Here is a 19,568-nt window from a genome sequence, read left to right as displayed (position 1 = left end):
TTCGTGCAAAACTTGATTTAGATCCACTAATTCATTTAAAAGTTATTTACTAAAAATTGTAGAAAAATATTATCTGTCTCTTTTTCTCTTTCTGCAAATTACTCGTTTTTCATTGTTTTTTGCAGTTGATTTCAGAAGATATTCACAATCAAAAGTTTTTGCCATAAATTAGGAAAAATATTAATTACAACTATTTTCTTTTACGAAGACGTCAAAATCCATATTATTTTGTGATACTTAAATTTTTTTCACAACCCGAATTTATTTTTTTAATTCTTTAAACAGTATAAACGTAAGAAACATGTTTTCTTTTTAATTTTGACAATTTTCTGCTACTATTGTACATCCAGAACATCCTTAATGTGATAACTATCATGTGTCAGTTTAAAAATTTTTACAGTGTCGAAAGTAAAAGAAAAAAGTGACTATGAAAACCGCGCTTAATTCTGAACAAAGAAACGAAACGTTCGTCGTCGGCTTCCCTCATCCGAGCGATTTTAACCGGAGTATTCATCGCGCAGATAAATCACACACCTCTTCGGGCCGAGAACCTCACGCGGCATGATGGATGGATGCTCGCGGATAAATGTAGACTTGTGTCGTCGCAGGACGATAGGAGAAAGTTCGGCATTCGTCGACACGGGAAACAGGATGAAACAGAAACGCAGGGATTGCGCCCGTTCATGAGAAACTTTAAGAAGATCGAGAGAGGGAAGGAAGAAAGCTCGTTAAAAGTTTGTCATCCCCTCAACTTGTCTGCCGCGCGCTCTCTCCCGAGTCCACGTCGAATATCGCTGTGACAGGATACCGCGTTACAGGATAAACAAATGTTCTTAAGTCTTAAAATTCCAGTTATATTTACTCCTCGTTAGGTTCATCGCGATCTCGTATATAAGATATCGCAAATTATTGTAGTAAGTATAACAAATAATTATTTTCTTGGTCTCTTAAAATTCGTCTTTAATTTGATATAATCGTGCTTTTTTGCATAAATATGTCAAAAAATTAAATAATAAAAAATATTCAAAATAAAAATAACCTCTCTCTTTTAATCTCTTATCAATAAAAATATTCAATTTTTAATATAATTTGTTCAATCACATTCGTGATAAAATAGCAATTCTCTTCTCTAGGCAAATATAACTTTAACTGTAATTTATTTATTTATTTTTCTCTTAGAAGAAACGTGTCATTTTCAATTATAACATCGTTTTTATTTTTATAAAAATTTTATCTCTGCCGATTTTGCCGTTGTTGGTCGAGCTTTAGGTGCGAACAGTTTGCGTGTCACGGGACAAACAAATATTTGTCTTAAATTTCTCCGTTACATTTATATATCCCATGCATTATCGGAGGCGCGTGCACGGGGTGTGCCTAATGCACCGCGTCTATCGCGGATAGAGCAGTTCGTTGCGCAGAATTATATTTGCGCCATAACGCGTGTGCGTTTAAAGTTTCGCAGGTAAACGGGATCGATCGGCGAACTTCCGACGATAACTACTGTAGACCGAGAATTTAATTAAATCGATTATTGCGAGAACGCCGCGCAATAAGAGAACGCAGAGTGGAACGTATTTCAAAGCGATATTTAATTTGTATCCGATAAATTTACACTCACGTTTGCGATGTTTATTTAAACAAGAGCAATTTAGAATTAATATTATAAATTCTCTGAGAATATCTAATATAAATACTTATATATATATATATATATATATATATATATATATATATATACATATACAATATACATATATACAGGGTGGCCCCGAACGTTCCAGCGAGATTTTGAGATCGTATAGGAAATTTAATTGTGAAGAAAAAATTTCCTATAAACATGGGTCGAAAAATGCTTTTTTAAGAAGTTATCACTCAAAAATCTCTAAAATTGTGATTATTTTACACATTTTTCCAAATATCATGGAAAATGTGCGTCTTTAAACAAAAAGTACCGAAACAAAAGTTGTTGAAAATTAAATTATCTTTTAAATGAGATTAAAATGATTGTAGTACGTTTCATAGGTTTTGAAATAACCAGTTTCAAATGTACAAAAAAATATTTTTTTTGCTGTCGACATAGCTTTTCAAAGATACTCTCCATTTAAAAAATATTCTACAGTGCTATTTTAATTTAAAAAGAAGAATTACTTTATTTTTATGAAAAAAAAAGATTTTTGTTTTTTATTTTTGTTGATTTTTCTCCAAGAAATTTATTAAGTTTCATCCCCTTTTTATTTTATTTCTCAAAACTTATGGAACGTACTACAATCATTTTGATCTCATTTAAAAGATAATTTAATTCTCTACAACTTTTCTTTTGCTACTTTTTATTAAAAAACGCATACTTTCTCTGATATTTTTAAAAACATAAAATAATTGTGATTTCAGAAGTTTTTGGGTGCTAGCAGTTTAAGGAAACATTTTTCGACCTATGTTTATAGGAAATTTTTTGTTTCGAATTAAATTTCCCATAAGATCTCAAAGTCTGGCTGGCACATTTGAGGCCACCCTGTATATACATACATACATACATACATATACATATATATATATATATATATATATATATATATATATATATATATATACAAGGCTTTTCAAAATAATTATTCGACAACTTTAAGTGCTTATCCTTTAGAACAAAAGCAACTTCTACATCAACTTAAATAACATCCACGTGTATCTCTGTCCTGTGTTATATTTGCACAATCTATTTCAAAGTTTATTAAATAGTCAGCAGATACATTCGAAAAGAGCTTGTCATCTGTTCTTGTTTCACCAACGTCTCATGCTTTCTTTTCTTCTTTTTAATCTCGTACGAGATACTTCCAGCTTCTTCCGCGCGAACATTCTATTTTTATATTAATATTTTACTACGTATCGTATCGTATTGTATTATGTCAATGGATCGCGTATTTTGTTTTATATTGCCTTATCACACCTATACACACAGTAGAAAAGAGCGATGACAGGTAAACTCCATTCTTCCAGAATTCAGAAGAATGTACGTATGAGAAATATGAGAAATATTTATCACCAAACAAGCAAATATTTCGCGACGGTTTAACAAACATCGCAAGATATACGGCTGTGTTATTGAGAATACTTAAGTTAGTTTTTATCTTTTATTTTAACGGAGTATTTCTCTTTTCAACTTCATTTATTATTAAAAACTATTTCTAAAAATAAATCTTATTTAAATTTTAGCTATTATATGTGACAAACATGTTTACATCTCATATAATTTTGGCATATTTATTTTGTTAAGAATAATATTAAGAAAATGAAATAAGAAAAGCTTATAAAATCAATTTCAGCTACTATGTGACAAACATGCTCACATGTCATATAATTTTGGCATATTTATTTAGTTAAGATTAATATTATAAGAAAATGAAATAAACCAACACAAGCTTATAAAATCAAATCAAACTTTTAAAAATGCTTTGTAAATTTAATTCTTTAAATTATAATGATTTACAGCACAATTTGACATTTATCTCCATCTTCTGCATTAAATATTATCTTAATTTAGTAAAATAATTTTTATTTGTTAAGAGCCTTGAGAGGTATTTCATTTCGAAAAATAATTTTAACAAACCGCAACAAGATAACATTAGTTATATATTATTTATTTATAATATAATCACATGTCATTTTCGATTCGCTTTATTTTTATACAATTGGTTTTTATCTCATCGTACGAAGAGGAAAGAGTCGAGTCGGCACGAGTGGAGTCTCGTAAAAAATGTGCACTTCATAAACACCGGTGATACGACTTTCCTAATCGAGAAAGTGCGTAGAGGAAATGAAGGACCTGCCTTCTATCCAACGATCCTTTGATTCGGCGAGATTTTCAGGAGTAAAAGCTAACTCCCCTTCTTTCTCTCTCCTTCCCTCTTTTTCTTTTTTCCCACTTTCTCTCTCTCTCTTTCTCTCTGTGATGACACCGACATTCTTTTCCAGGGAGGACGCGCGTTCGATATTAGGAAATACCTCCTGCCAATTTCCCATGTTATATAAGGTAAGCGTGCTCCCGTACGAAGACCGAAGGCTTTCCTGACACTCTCTTTACGCGCGTAAATCGATTTTACTTCGAAATTCTTATATATTCAAGTGAGAGAGAGAGAGAGAGAAGTGTAAAAAGAAAATTATTCCGCTAAAAGTGTTTGAGCTTTTTTTGCGCGCCGATCCTTTCTTCAACCCAGCCGAGTCGGCTAATACTGATAATGAAGTGACAGATCGATTAAATGAATACAATAAAAATTTTCTTTAACTTACCGTACCGAGAAGGTGATCTTTGTAGCCTGAAAAAAGTCCACACGGAATTAAGTTATTGGGATATCGATTCTTGTTTCGACACGCTCGCGATGCGACTCGGCTTTGTAACGTATCTGGCCTATGCAAATGCTGGAAATAGTATCGGCCGAATTATGCGAGTTACTGGGAACTCGCGGGCGTTAGATTGCAGAAATAGTTCGCAAATTCGGGTTTGCTTGTGAACGGTCGTGCAGAATAATATATTGCAAACGCGCGGCAATAGAACAGTAACGGAGATTATTATAGTCATCTTCATACATGTGTACGTGCGTATACAACAATTCACTAGTAACTAGTTGAGAGAAGCGTTTCTCATACAAATGTATCTACCAATTATATAAATCCAAAAGCCACGACTGCTAATTGTTAAAATAAAAATAAATAATCCTATCATGCATATTCTTTTAGAGCATCTTGGATTAATTTAAAATTCTCTTATAAAATTTAAATAAAATGTTATATATATTTTTAGTTTATTTTATAAACATTTTTTTCAATAATTTTCACATTATGTTTTTCTGTAAGTCTTAAAATATTTAATCAAATAGCATGTGTATATTAATTTTGAATGAAAAATGGCATGTGTAGGCAAGGTTTCATAGTAACCCAAATTAAATATTGTAGTTAAAAAATAAGTTAAAAAGTTAATAACTTTTATTTTAACTTAAATTTAAATGTATTAACTTTTAACTTGAATTAGTTATTTTTAAATGCATTAACGTCAACTTATTAACTTTTTTTATTCAAGTTAAAATAATTCATAAATATGATGAATTGGATAGGTTAATTCTTTTTTTAACTTAAGTTTAAAGTTAATGGCTCAAAAATTAACTAAGTTCATGCTAAAAATTACTGAAACAAAAATTAACTCAGTTAAAATTAAGTTAAAAAATTGTTAAAAAAAGTTTAAAGTTAATTGAACAGCAAATCGACACATCCGATAAACTTATACGACAAATGAAATATCCGCATTACGATCCATTATTTTTACACGACTTTAATATTGATGGATTATTTTAACTTGTATAAAAAAAAAATTAATTAGTTAACTTAATGCATTTAAAATTAATTTTTAAGTTAAAAGTTAACACGTTTAAAATTAACTAAATTAAGTTAGAAATTGGCACGTTTAAAATTAACTTAATTAAGTTAAAAGTTATTAACTTTTTAATTTTTTAATTTAACTTTTAACTGTTTAATTAGTTACTACCCAACCTTGATCAATATTGAAGTCATGTGAAAATAGTTGATCGTAATACAAATATTTCATTTGTCGTACAAGTTTGTCGGACATGTCGCTGTTGGAAGTAAAGAATTAACTTTTAATGAGTTAATAATTTTTTAACTTAACTTTAACTAAATTAATTTTTATTTAACTAATCTTTTACGTAAACTTGATTAATTTTTGTGCCATTAACTTTAAACTTAATTTAGATAAAAAAAAAATTAATTTACTCAATCCTGTATGTATGCCAATCAACTCGAAAAAAGATAAGATTTATTAGATATTATTTTTAAGATATAAATTTGCATCTAAATATTAACAATTATTTTTATACGAGCATTAATCGCACATAAACTCCCATACAGTTAAATATATGTTGTTTCGAAGGATTTCGAGACACGTCCGAAATCAGTGTAGACGACGTAGCCGTAGGATACGCGTGGTATAAAATAAAGAATCATTCCGGGCGCTCTCCTATCGGCCAGCAATATCAGCGGGAATTGAAATAGTCGTGATATTTCTTTGAGAGGTGAGAGCGAGTAAGGGAAGCGACGACGGTAGTGGGCGATGAGGAAAAATAATAAAAGATGGCGAATGGGATTTTTGCGGTGCACGGGTCGCGAGAGAGGACGACGCCGCGGGGAAAAATAGAGGGCGTGTTAGTTCGCTTTCTCGTCGTCGCTCTACAATCAGATTTCTTAGCGCGAACGCTCCCATCAGAAGCGCCGATACTCGAACCCCTTTGTCGCGATTGGGGTAAAAGCGGACGCTATTGGATGACAATGACGACGCGGAGACAAAAGAAACGAGCGACTTTCGAACGATGAGAAACGGACATCGAAGGTATATCTGTGGCTGCGACTATTTTCGGAGTAAGGACAATGTCGTCCGAAAGTATGTGACGCAAACAAATTGTCAATTATAATTAAATGCGACAAAACAAGCCACCATGTATATGTATGTGTGTCTATATGTTTGCGAATTAAATGAATAAATTTTTTACATTTGTCACATTCATTCATATGTAAGGAACACAAATATTGTTCATTGTCAGAATAAAATTACAACATCATAATTAAAGTGCAATTAATTTTATTGAATTATATATTTGATCATTCTCATTATAAAGTATAATAAATCTAACATAGTATTTTTTAATTTGCAAATATTAATTACTTGTCTTATATTCTTTCATCTTTTTGGCATTAATTTTGGAATAATTTTTTTTATTTAATTAATTAATTAGATTAATTTTTGTATATTTATTCTACACACGAAAAGATCCTATGTTTATAATTATGTTACAAAAATTACTTTACACATATATGCATTCTTGAATCATTAATTATATTTTTGTCGTCTTAATGAATCGCCAAAAAAAAAAAGCACTTTGAGGGGAAAACATCAGAGTAATTGCGGTACAAAACAGCGAAGTTGAAGCAAAGTGGCCAATTAACGCGTAATACTTGTTCAAAAATCTTTACTGCTCTCTGTAAATTACGGTCCTAGCAACAAGATGAAAACAGTCGAAATTAAGGAGAGATGCTTCGGCATCCTCGAAATATGAAACGGAGTAACTGAGCTTGGCGGTACGTATTCCGCGCATTTGCAATTACATTGGGCTCTGCATATTCATCGCACGTGAATTTGAATTCAAGAATATATACGGCGAAAGTATTTTTGTGTCTTTCAAAGAAGTCTCTACCATAACCTAAACGCTTCCTCCGGATCTAATATTAAGCAAGGAGAGAACGCTGAGAATGATGCGAAATTCACGTTTACATAACAAAGCAGAAAACGAAATTAATACTGTTATTTGTAGAATTATTTATAAAGGGATTGTTTTTAAAAAATTTAATTTCGAAATCTGCATTCAGTGTACCAAGTCTTTTTCGACAAATCTGAATAGAGATTCTTGTTATTATTAATGAATTTAATTAACATACATTAATTTCTACATTAATTTCAAGAGAATGGTTTCTCTTCCCTCGAAATCACTGCAGTCTACTTGTCATCAGCTTCAAATGCACCGACGCTATTTATCGAGCAGGGAATAAGCTCCTTTGTAAAATGCGCGCTTATCGAAGCCGCACAATAGTGAGTGGGAGAGTCCGTAAACCAGGCCGCATCGAGAGAGAGAGAGAGAGAGAGAGAGAGAGAGAAACCGGGTAAGTTTAATATTACTATCAGAACATTGTCTACAAGTCCTGCGGGGCAAGTTGCGGTCTGACGCTCGACGCACCAACTCTTGTCACAGGATTCAACTTCCACGGGGTGGTCGGAGCGTGACGGCGTGAGCTTGCTCGAAAGCGGGACAAAAAGAAGAACGACGAGAGACAGAAAGACGAAGGGACGGAGCAAAATAGCGCATGTGTGCGAAAATGCGAACGATACTCGTCGGCTGAGGCCGACATGCCCCGGGAAAGGGAGAGAGAGAGAGAGAGAGAGAGAGAGAGAGAGAGAGAGAGAAAGAAACGGAGAGAGGAAAGCGGCTTCTTTCACCGCAACTCGTCCTGTCCGGCAGGAACTCGCGGCAACGACTGTGTTTGCATAGTTGTCCTGTTTACATTCGACCGAGAATTCCGCCCTACGGGATTACACGAATAGCGCAATGTCCGCGGGCTGAGAAAAGGGCGTCGATGTGCGCCAGGCGACTGTTTAGCGTCTCATCTCAAACAAGATTCGCGAGGGACGCTCGATTCTCGGTTAATTTCGCCGCTGCTACAAGAACGATCCACTTTAATCCTCTAGCATAAATCTCGTTAAGCTTGCAGAACCACGAATGGCTTCCATGATTATCATAATTCTACTTTCAACGAATTCAAATACATAATAAAAAGATTTTAATATTTGATTATATATATATTCTGATCACACATACATACACACTGAACTTCACTTTATTAAACTGTAATATTTAAAGCATGTATGTGGTTACATTAAAGATTTTTTATCATCAAGATATTTTTTTTTTCTTTTTAAACTTAAGGAAACTTTGAAAAAGTGGGATCCAAGAAATCAAGTAAAGAATTTTCTTTTTTATACTTTTGGTTAATCCAGAGAGCTAATACGTGGAAAATATGTATATTCTAAGTTGCTGCAAGCAGAGAAGTCTGATTAAAACGTAAATAGCTATCATCTCAAGAAACATGTTTTTGCGGAAAGTTTAATTAAAGAGAGAAAAAAAAATTATTTTGGTGGCAAAAAGAATTAAAGGAAGATTGTAGCAAGCTGGGAATACTTTGTGGTAAGAAGCGGCCGAGAGCTTGTTAGATTTTGCGACATTTTTAGATTAAATGCTTTACCAAGCAACCAGCGAGATAAAGATTAGAAGCTGTTCAATTTTATTAATAGTTCAATTTTAATACTAGTTCAATTTTATTAATGAAATCAAAATCCGGAATAATTTATTGGCGTATTAATTCAACGAGGTCATAAAACTTTTATCATGCCCCGATTTAAAAAGTGTTAGGGAATTTAATTAAACTAAATAATTTTGTATTTATTTAATTACATCATTTCATATCACTCAAAATCTGATTAAATGCTTAATTATCAATGTTAAATTATATAATATTAATTATGATGTTAAAAGTGCTTTTAAATAAATTGAGAAATAATCTCTCTCAAAACAAAAAAAAAAGAATGTCAATATTAATTCTCAGTAATCTTTTTAATAAATAATAAGAGTGTATATTATGTAGAATCATAAAAATAAAATTTTTGAACTATTATAAAAGAAAAAAAAAGAGAGAAAGAGAAACAGAGAGAGAAAGGAGAAAAGAAAAGCTCTCTTTCTAATCTCTTAAATATTTTTCAAAATATCTATCGCTTTGTAATTCAGTTTAAATATTTTATATAATGTCAAGAATTTTTATTAAATATCTGTTTATTTTTATAATTATTATACTCCGATCAATCGTTTTTACATATATGTATATATACACAAAAATCCAGAGTCTTTCTCGTGCTCCTCGATCTTTTTTTACGATGCTCCGGAGCTTTACGCGGCGCTTCGAATTTTTATGCACGTTACTCAAAATGGACGTCGCACATGACTATAATCGAGAGACGCGTTTATAAAACAAAAGGACCGTGCTCGAGAATTAATGCTTATCGTTACGTCGTTTACGCAGAAAAGCGTCATGCATCTTTCATTTCGCGGAGATTTTCCTTACACGAGATTACTTCGCTCTCTTTACCGAACTTTCCGCGACGCGACGGCCGTCTAAAGCACGTTAATTCAGTTCTCTCGGCACTTTATGCGATAAAAGCTCCGTCGCGATATTCGCCTTGCACAAGGCAAGACGCAGACCTCTCCGCTCAGCTTTTTTCCTAGCGATCGTACGTGTTACACACGCTCGCGTGCACATAAGTTCGGAAAAGCACTAGATATGTGCTAAGTATCTCAGAAATTGGGTATATATTTTTTCAACATTTTTCCTTCAACAAAAGATATTTATTATTGCAATAATTCATGATCTTTAAATTCAAAGTAAATACAAATTAAAATAATTTTATCCAATTATTAAGTTTCTTATAAATATGTATATGATATGTAAATAACAAATTATTTTATTCTTTATAATTTATTTCATATAACTTTTTAATATATTGAAATTTGTAGTTGAAAATATAAATTAGACTTGAGAAAGTGTGGTTCTTTTTTTTATACTCTCTGTATGTATTATGTCTTGGTGTGAGTTTGTTGCCACTCTACGTTTTGCTGAAATCGCGCCGAATCTATAGCCATGAATTATGAGAGGATTATCCGTACTTCCGGTGCAAATAAAACGAACGTTTTAGATAGCATAGATTTTAAATGTCAAACTGGCGATTAACTCTTATCGATTGAATTTTTTATTCACGCAAACGTTCATAAAGAAAAGATATTTACTTAATATAATTGTATGAAATTAATTGTTACTTTTAAAATTTAAAAAAAAATTGAAGTTAATAATTAAAGGAAGATAAAAGAAGTTTTTTAAAGATTTAATAAATAAAATTGAGGTTTTGAATTACTGAGCTAAAAACAATATTATAACTGATTATATTTTGAAGAACTTATCGGTTTTTGCTTTTTAGAAAAAACACTAGAAAGGGGAAATGGAATTCATAGAACGCACATAGAATTTTCTACGCGATATTACTATATTTATTATATGTATAGTGGTATGGTATAGGGTAAGAGTGCATGAGTACATGCTTACGGAGAAAACGATCCATCATGGTTGGCCGTACTATGATTAATGGGGAATATGAAAACGCAATGTAAATGGGATTCAACCACTCGCCATTCTACAGCGCGAAGAATATTTTGATTTAACATAATTTATAACCAACGTGTATTATATTTTCCTAATGCACAGAAGCATAAAAAATATTTATCCATAAACGACATATTGATGGCGCAACGTATTTAATGATGTAAGTTTAAAAAAAAGGTATTTTATTGCCATATATAAAATATATTATATTAAATATATATATATATATATATATATATATATATATATATATATATATACATCTGCACGTAGAAAAATAATTCGTCTCAAAATATTAGAATAAAAATATATACAATTTTAAAACATATATAATTAAAATTTTATATATTACTTAAAACGTCAAACGTTAAATATTTAAATAAATATATTTGACTACACATTTTTTATATAAAATTTGTAATTAACTTACTAATAATAAAATTACAAATTTTTTATATATAAATTAAATTTATATACAAAAAAAACTAGATACCAAAAAAATTTATTAAAATATCTTCTCTAAATAAATATTTAAAATAATTATTTTACATTAAATTTCATATTTATTTAACTCTTTTTCTATCGAGAAATTTTAAATCTTAAAATGTTTTTTTTATAAACCCTGATACAAAAGGTACAATAAATTATATTTACTTTTTAATATTTATTTAAATTCATGTAATCTATAAAATTGCACTGAGATCAAAATGTGAAGTTTATGATGCCGAACTTATACATATAACTATTATCGCTATTCTCTTGGAAAGAAAGGGGAGATCCCCTTCCCTCCGAGTGAATTGCAGAAAGGGCAGGCGGCAGTATCGAAGGAAACGAGATGCACATGCGCGTGTATACGTGTGCACCGACCTGTTTACGGTGAACAAGCACATGGACACACGGAGAATGATATCGCGGAAAACCTACTACGGCTGTAAAGTAAAAAGAAATATATCTTCGTGTGCATTCTGCGACATCTGCGAAAGGACGCCTTATCCTTCGGTACCCAGGTGAAATACTCGTCTGAGCATTGGAACAAATTCTCACTTCTACATCAACGAAGATGCCGATAATAGCCGGACGAATTCTAAAGAACCTTCCATGCGGAAATTGCAGACAGCAAATTGCATTTTTGCTTTACTGTCTCCGCTTTACGATCGCATGCTGCGATTAGTAAGGTTTGTCAAAATTAAGGGCAGCTTTTTAAGGGCAGCTTTCATACGCGATTATAGGAGGAATACGGTGAAGATTCTAAAGACAGATTCTCGGACTAATCTCGGAAACAGCTGCGATATAGGAGAAAGATTTCTTCCGAGTATTTCTCCCGACACGAGACTTTATATTGTTTCGCCTGAGTCCCGAAACGTGCTCTCTCTCTCTCTCTCTCTCTCTCTCTCTCTCACCCGCTTTTTGATCCGCGCCCAACACGAAATTATCCAACTAAATTCAAAACTGGGGTGCGAACTTTATTGGGCGGAATAGTAGAAACGGCCGGAAGATTACTTCCACGGGGCCGCGCGAAAGGCCGTTGAAACTTCCAAGAGAGGCGGTTAACTAAGTTCCCGAGAAATGGACTTCAGATAGTTTTATGTCCTCCGCCTTACTTGTCTACATCTGGACATAATGGTGATCGTCCACCCCCTCCCCCACGTCTCCTATTTTCGATGATCGCACGTTCATGATCGCGATAATCGATCTCGTTATCCTGTCGATCCGTATTGGATAAGCGGCGGAAAACAACTGAAGAAGCATTGGCCAATGATTAGCTCGCACAGCTAGTGTTTCTAGTAATTTTCTGTAATTTAACTTTTCTACAGAATAATATATCTACAGTATATATTTCAGAAGGAATTTTTGATAATTCACATTTTATATACAGAGTGTCTCAGAAATACTTGAACAAACTTTGAGGGTAAGTTCTTCAGAAAGACGAGAAAAAAATGTTATATAAACATATGTCCGGAAACAAGTGTCATGTGATTTTTAAAAGGATCCGACAGTCTATGATGCGATGTATCCAAACATACATTGAAGCAGGTGAGAGAGCAGGTTTTGAGCGTTTGTTATAAATTGTGAGTAGATAAACAATTGAACTGAAGATGTATTGGTCACGTGTCATTTGTAGACATATTCTGTCAGTTTTTGTCAGTTTTGAAATCTTTCGATTATAACACATAAACTAAAGGCATTTCCGGATATATATTAATATAACATTTTTTTTCTTGTTTTTATGGAGAACTTATTAAAATTTGTTAAATTATTTTCAAAACACCCTTTATATGTTGCATAGACCATCTTACCTCAATGATAAATCAGAATAGTAATGATATTTTAATCTTGCATAACTTGTAGTAATAAAAAAAATTAACTATTCGTATTTTATTATACACAAGTGTTTTCTTCTTGACTTCTTATGACGTTTGCTTCTTTTGAATACTTTCAATAATTCTTGCTCTATTCAAGGCTGTCCTAAAAATAAGATAAGTGCTTCCATGATTTCAAGAAAGGTTACAGCACAGATTTCAGAGAGGTAAAGAAATATCTTGTCCTCGTTGCGCCATGAAAAAAACGACTCGAGATTGATCAGCGGTATCGAAGTTTCCCTTGTTTGATCTTTCTTCGCAACTCCATAGAGATCAATCGTCGTATGTCTCGCATCCCCTTCGAAACTTCTTTCTTCTCTCGGCCCGCTATTTCTGACTAAAACGCTGGTTTTTATCCGATTTTCTTTCTCTCTCTCTCTCTCTCTCTCTCTCTCTCTCTCTCTCTCTCTCTCTCTCTCTCTATCTCCCTCTCCCGAACACTTCTCGATTTCGCGCTTTATCCGAATATGTTTCGAAATTGATCGACCAAGCGCCGATGCACGCAGATTCGCCATTTGCAGATACCTCCGGGGAAATTTCTGTATTCCTCATTGCACGCGGAAAGGGCCGCGCGGAGACCTTCCAAAAGCTTTATTGAAAGCTGCAAGTCCATCGCCCCCCCCCTCCGCCCTCCCCCCGCCAATTGCCAACGCGTTCCTCATCTCGCTGATCGATGCTCGAAATTTCGAGCCAAACTCGTTGGGCATCGAATTTCCGCCGAGACTTCTATCTGCAGAATGCTCGCAGATCCTTGGCGAAAAAAAGCACGCATTTTATACCTGGTGTCTACAATCACGATATGGATCATTGTATGGAGAAAAAGGATTCGAAAAATGATGATTATTGTCACGAATTAAATGCGCCAAGAAAACGCAGATATATAAACTTATTATATTATATATGAAAAAAAATGATATACAATTAATAATATGTACAACTGTAAATTATTATATTAGAATTTTTAGTTCTGTCTATTAATTTTGAAAAGCTACATTTTAATTATTTAGAAGAAAATTTCTTTTAATTGCAGCGTCTAAATAATGAAAGAAGAAAGTATAATTCGTAATAATTTAGAAATATAATAATCTACTTTAGCCCGTAAATTAAATTTATAAATTAAATTAAACATATTGAAGAAAGCAAAAAAGCTTTACTAATTAATAATTTTCTCTTCATTGAAATGATATGATAATAACATGCAAAACAATTGAAATTGTTTTATTTATATATAGAGAATTAAAGTTAATTTTTTAAAACTTGCAACATACATTATCAACCGCTCGCATTGTAACAAATAATTATAAACTAGTTTAATAAAAATATTAAAAACTCAATTTTAAGTTTATTTCAAGTGTAATAAATTAGTATGAATAGTCGCCAAAACATTCCGTCATTCCAGGAAGGGATTACGAGAACGAAAAGAATCGGAAAAGTGTGAAAACAGGGAAGAACAAGAACAAACGTAAAAGAGAAGGCACGATAAGGCAGGAAAGCGCGTCAAAGAAAAAATGAGCAGACTGTGAGAGGGATAACGGAGGATCGCAAAATCCTTTATGTGTTTCTGTTCAGGAAATTAAAAAGGACCACTGACACCGCATTGATTTCGATACCAACAGATCCTGTATGCGCTTCGGCATCAAGAGGATGGGAAGAGAGATAGATAGATAGAAAGATAAATAGATAGATGGATGAATGAGAGACAGAAAGAGAAAGAGAGTAGTAGTATAGGGAAATATATCCCTGCGATCCGCGGACGCTATTTGTAGCTCCGTTGTCAAAGGACGAAGCGTTGGAAGCGTTTGCGCAAACAGCTGCGAGGTAACTGCTTATATTGGCCTTCCTTTCTGCTCCTTCCTTGCCTCGCCTCGTCTCGCCCTCCATAGAGTGTCTGTCTTTGTCCGTCTGTATCCACGAATGTTTCTCTCTACGCTACTATTGTGCTCCTCGCATTCTCCGCGCAAAAACTGGGGAAAGAATTCGCTCGCGATTTAAAGCCGCGTGAAAAAATCGTCCGAATTTGCGTCAGACGTCAAGAGCGCATACGCAACGTTTATGTATTGCAGGAATTTGATTACGTTTGGTGGTTTTAATTTCGATGAAACGTAAGACCGATAGCAATTCGCTTTGTGGCTCTTCTCGCGATTATTACAATACTATCGTAGAGTAATATATGGTTGTTCTAGTATATTATCCTGATTTTAACGATTTGAACGATTGTATTATATCTTTGAAGAGAAGAGAGAGAGAAAGAGTAGAGGAATAAATTTAAAATAAATCTCCCTGATTTTTTTATAGTGATCAAAGCATTAAAATGATATGCGTGTGATTATTTCCATGACTCTCCAATATTAATTTTTAATTTTTGCACGAAATATATTACATCCCCAGAAGTATGTCACAAAAAAATACAAATGACATTTCCACTTGCCACAAAACTTCCAGTGCAACAAAATCAGATTAGAAGAACAACGACACTTCTGCCCTCTAGCGACTAACTTTGCAAAAACAGGCTTATGACGTTATTCCTCCACGAAGATATCGTTTCAGGTATATCTCCTGTGAGCTTAAAATGTGAATTTTTTAAGTTGTAACATTATTCTTCTAGGAGTACAATATATATTTGTTTCTCAAATAATATTTGTGAAAAATTTTATGTATCTTCTAACGCAACAGAATAATAATGAAATTAAAAATTAAATATAAAGATAAAGAATTAAAATTAAATATACATATTTTTCTTATATTTTCTGAAAAATTTTATTAAAAACGTATAAACAAATAAATTGTTTTTTCTATAGAATAATGTAAAGTGGACTTCTTATACTATTATTTACATTTTTGTTTATAACTTTCAAAGTTACTATAATTACGTATATTTTGTATATATTTTATTCGAAAAAAATAAAGCATAATTTTGAAGGCTGATAAGTAGCAACAAATATATAATAATATATTTCATACAACCGATGCAAATATACATTCTCTAAGCGGCGTGATAAACTTGCCGTAGGAAAACTCATGGAATAGCCGAGAAGAATACTTCCGGATGCCCTCGCACCGACGTGGATTGCATTTCCTTAGAATGCATCGCCTCTCGCACGACAAGCGCCGTTTTATGCATTCGCGAATGTAGCTACACGATTTTCTCAAGTTTATTCTTGATCGTCCAGTTTCGTTTTAAGCGATTTCCTAGATATCGTTTTGACGAGAAGCATACGGTCCACGGAAAATGTCATTTTTTTTTTAAGTAAAATAGAATAATACATTGATAAATAAATATATACAGAAATAATCTGCAAAACTGCAAAGATAACACCGTTTAATAAAAAACTTTTTTTCGAACACCCGAACGAGAACAATATTACAAAAATTTAAGTTTTGAGTTACATCTGCCATTTTGATAATTTTGACATTAGATTGTACTCGGCATCTTAAAAAATTCTTAAATTTAAATGAATATAATTGAAAATTATTTGGTAAATCGTCAATTACCTCAATTACAGCTAACTTCTACAATACAACTCCATATTTAACCATGGATATCTTGACTATACAGATACCAAAAATTTTTTTTGAGGGTTGAAAGTCCTATACTTTATTTTGATTGCAATAAAACTTCTCAACACGTCACATATTGTAGCTATAAATTAACAAAGTTGATGAAAATAGCTCCTTTTTGCAATTTTGATTGCAAATTTCTTAAAATTCTGACGTGATAAAGCAATTTTAAATTCGTGTTCAACGTTCAAAAATCTATCGTCCAGAAACAATTATTCCTGTTTCGGTCTTTTTTCTTTTTTTTTTTTTAATCTGTGTAATTAATAATAACTTTTCAAATTCAATGAAAAAAATTTTATTTTCTTGCGAAGAGCGCGTTAAACACGCTTACGCATGTTCTGACACTCTACGCTGACTCCATCTTGTCTATAGATGAAAGCGCGCTCTCATTCAAATTGTTCGGCAACTCGCATGATAGCGCAGCACGCAAAACCAGTTCGCTTTCGTCGGACAATTGTGGTTGATGCTGTGAACACGGACAACGTTGGACACTCGATAGCCAACCGATGCGACGGATGAATTAAACTCGACGGTGGGCAGAGATTGAATTACTGGCGCATGTTTGCACGATATTGTGTGTCAACCCCCGCAGTTGCAATCAATATGCCGGCATTGAACTTTCAATTAGTGTCACTTAACTCGGCAAACACAGCCGCTCCTGTTCCGGTGGCGCGGGACGAAACGCATCTTCGTTCAGTTTTCTCGCGCGTAACACTTCCCCTTCTCCCCCACCCCCACCTCATCTCTTTTCTTGTGTTTAGCTTTCGATATCACCCAGATAAACATTCTTAAAGGAAAAAAAGAGAGTACTGGTTAAGAGTTTTCCGAGTGAAATTTTGCTCTTATTTTCAAATTCCCGAGTTTTTTGATGTTTATGAATGCTGAAGGATTTTGATAGAATTTTTATTTACATAGAAATTGTATGATGAACACATATTTCAGATAAGCAGGAACGATTAAGGAACGATTTTCCACTTGGAGATTTAAAAGGGAAGCTTTCAGCAAAATTATAGATTAATATTATATCACATGAAGTATCAAACGTAAAATAGAAAAACTGAAGTGCCAATCTTAGAGATTTCTTACCTTAACGGCAATCGCGAGCAACAAAAATCAACAGCTCTCGATTTTATTTTGCGCCAAAACTATCTTATAGAAAGCTATCTTAATATGATATCAGATAAAAAATCATTTCATAGACAAAAAATAGAAAAATGAAACAAGATTTCGATGAGAATAAGATATCCCGATTTTATAATATATGTTATAATATCGTTTGCTATTTTTCTTTCATACAGTAACAAAATAATTATAATTTTATGTATTCAATATACAGGGTGTTCCAAAAATTTTGACACACCCGAAGTGTGAAGGTAGATTGGGCCAAACTGAGTCGAAAAGTCCTGTACCATTTTCCTCTATAACGCTTCAGAGAGAAGTTATTATTGAATAAAGTCTGGCCAATCATCGCCGATCTTTAGTCAAGCGCATGTTGGTGAGCCATCGCGCCTGATAGGGTGCGTGAACATTCAACTGTTACAGCGGCGCACCATTGCCAGGTGCTCGGCTCACTGATGTGTATCCGGTTAAAGATCGGCGCTGATTAGCCAGATTTTACTCAATAATAACTTCTTTCTGAAGCGTTATAAAGGAAAATGATACAGGACTTTTCGAATCAGTTTGGCCCAAACTACCTTCACTTCGGGTGTATCAAAATTTTTGGGACACCCTGTATATATATATGCTCACTTGTGTTTATAATAATTACATTGTAAAAGCATGTTCATTTTTCTACATATATTCTTTTTTAATTTTTTTCTAATTTCTTTTATAATTTAATTATTTTAAATATGTTAACCCAATCACGCGTTAATTAATATGTAGGTCATAAAAATAATCGTTTTATATCCTTGTTGATTGAAATTTAACATATAGCTGTATTTTCTATTTTTTTAATGATCTTGATACTGTTTCTTTATTTTTTTATACATGATTTCGATGTCATTAAATCTATTGTTTACAATGTGTTTTCAAATAAAGCCATAGCCAATATTCACATGATACAGTCAGCGGGCAAACTATTTGCTCGGATACGGTCCGGAACACATAAGCTCTATTCAATTACAGGCGACGTAGCAGACGTGCGATAAGCATCGATTTCGCGACTAAGGGCGCTTCCACGTGCCAAGGAAAGCTAACGCAATGTCTCTAATCTCCGACACGACTTGCGACCCTCAGCAAGGGGCAACCTACAAGGATCACGATCCTAAGCGCTCCATCGGCACGGTGGAGTGCCTTCGGGAATCTTATTGTAAGGGTCCGAGTAATCCAAACGTGTTCAGAAGTAATCACGAGCCATGTGATCCCATTTAGCGATGTTTCAATATAAATACCTCTTATAATTCACAGAGTGAGCCGTCTAACTCTCTTATCGTAAGAAATTATTTTCCATCGTAAAAAGAACGGCGATTCGTGATATCTTCAAAAAAGGGACGAGTCGCCGAAACATTTCTCAATACAAATAATTTAAAAACTTAAGAATTGAAATTTTATATATGATACATTACATTAAATTAAGAATAAAAAATTAAAATTTTTATCTTACAATTAATTAAAATTGATTTAAATGTCATTGAAACAGCTGTATTTTCGAATATACCGTCATTTGAATATGTGGACAGACACTTTGATTGGCGAACGAGTTGGCTTTCGATGCATGTATGTTTGTATAGATCTTTATAACCGGATAGTCGACGGAGACGATCCGTGTATCCTCGGACGCCTTTCGCGATGCATGTTAACCAGGCTTATTCAAGCAATATATTTGATAAACATCCG

At 33.1% G+C, this 19,568-nt stretch overlaps 2 protein-coding genes across 2 annotated transcripts in view; one reads left to right on the top strand and one right to left on the bottom strand.

The window, feature by feature from the left end:
- The window catches only part of LOC126852000 (E3 ubiquitin-protein ligase TRAIP), an 83,942-nt gene that overhangs the window by 780 nt on the left and 63,594 nt on the right, over positions 1 to 19,568 (bottom strand). The gene's annotated exons all lie outside the window — the stretch shown is intronic.
- The window catches only part of LOC126851986 (uncharacterized), a 131,382-nt gene that overhangs the window by 63,758 nt on the left and 48,056 nt on the right, over positions 1 to 19,568 (top strand). The window lies entirely within an intron of this gene.

This window comes from Cataglyphis hispanica, chromosome 9 (genome assembly GCF_021464435.1).
Source record: "Cataglyphis hispanica isolate Lineage 1 chromosome 9, ULB_Chis1_1.0, whole genome shotgun sequence".
Lineage (NCBI taxonomy): Eukaryota > Metazoa > Arthropoda > Insecta > Hymenoptera > Formicidae > Cataglyphis > Cataglyphis hispanica.
Note: the sequence above shows the minus strand (reverse complement) of the source record. Positions and strands in the feature narration are given on the sequence as shown.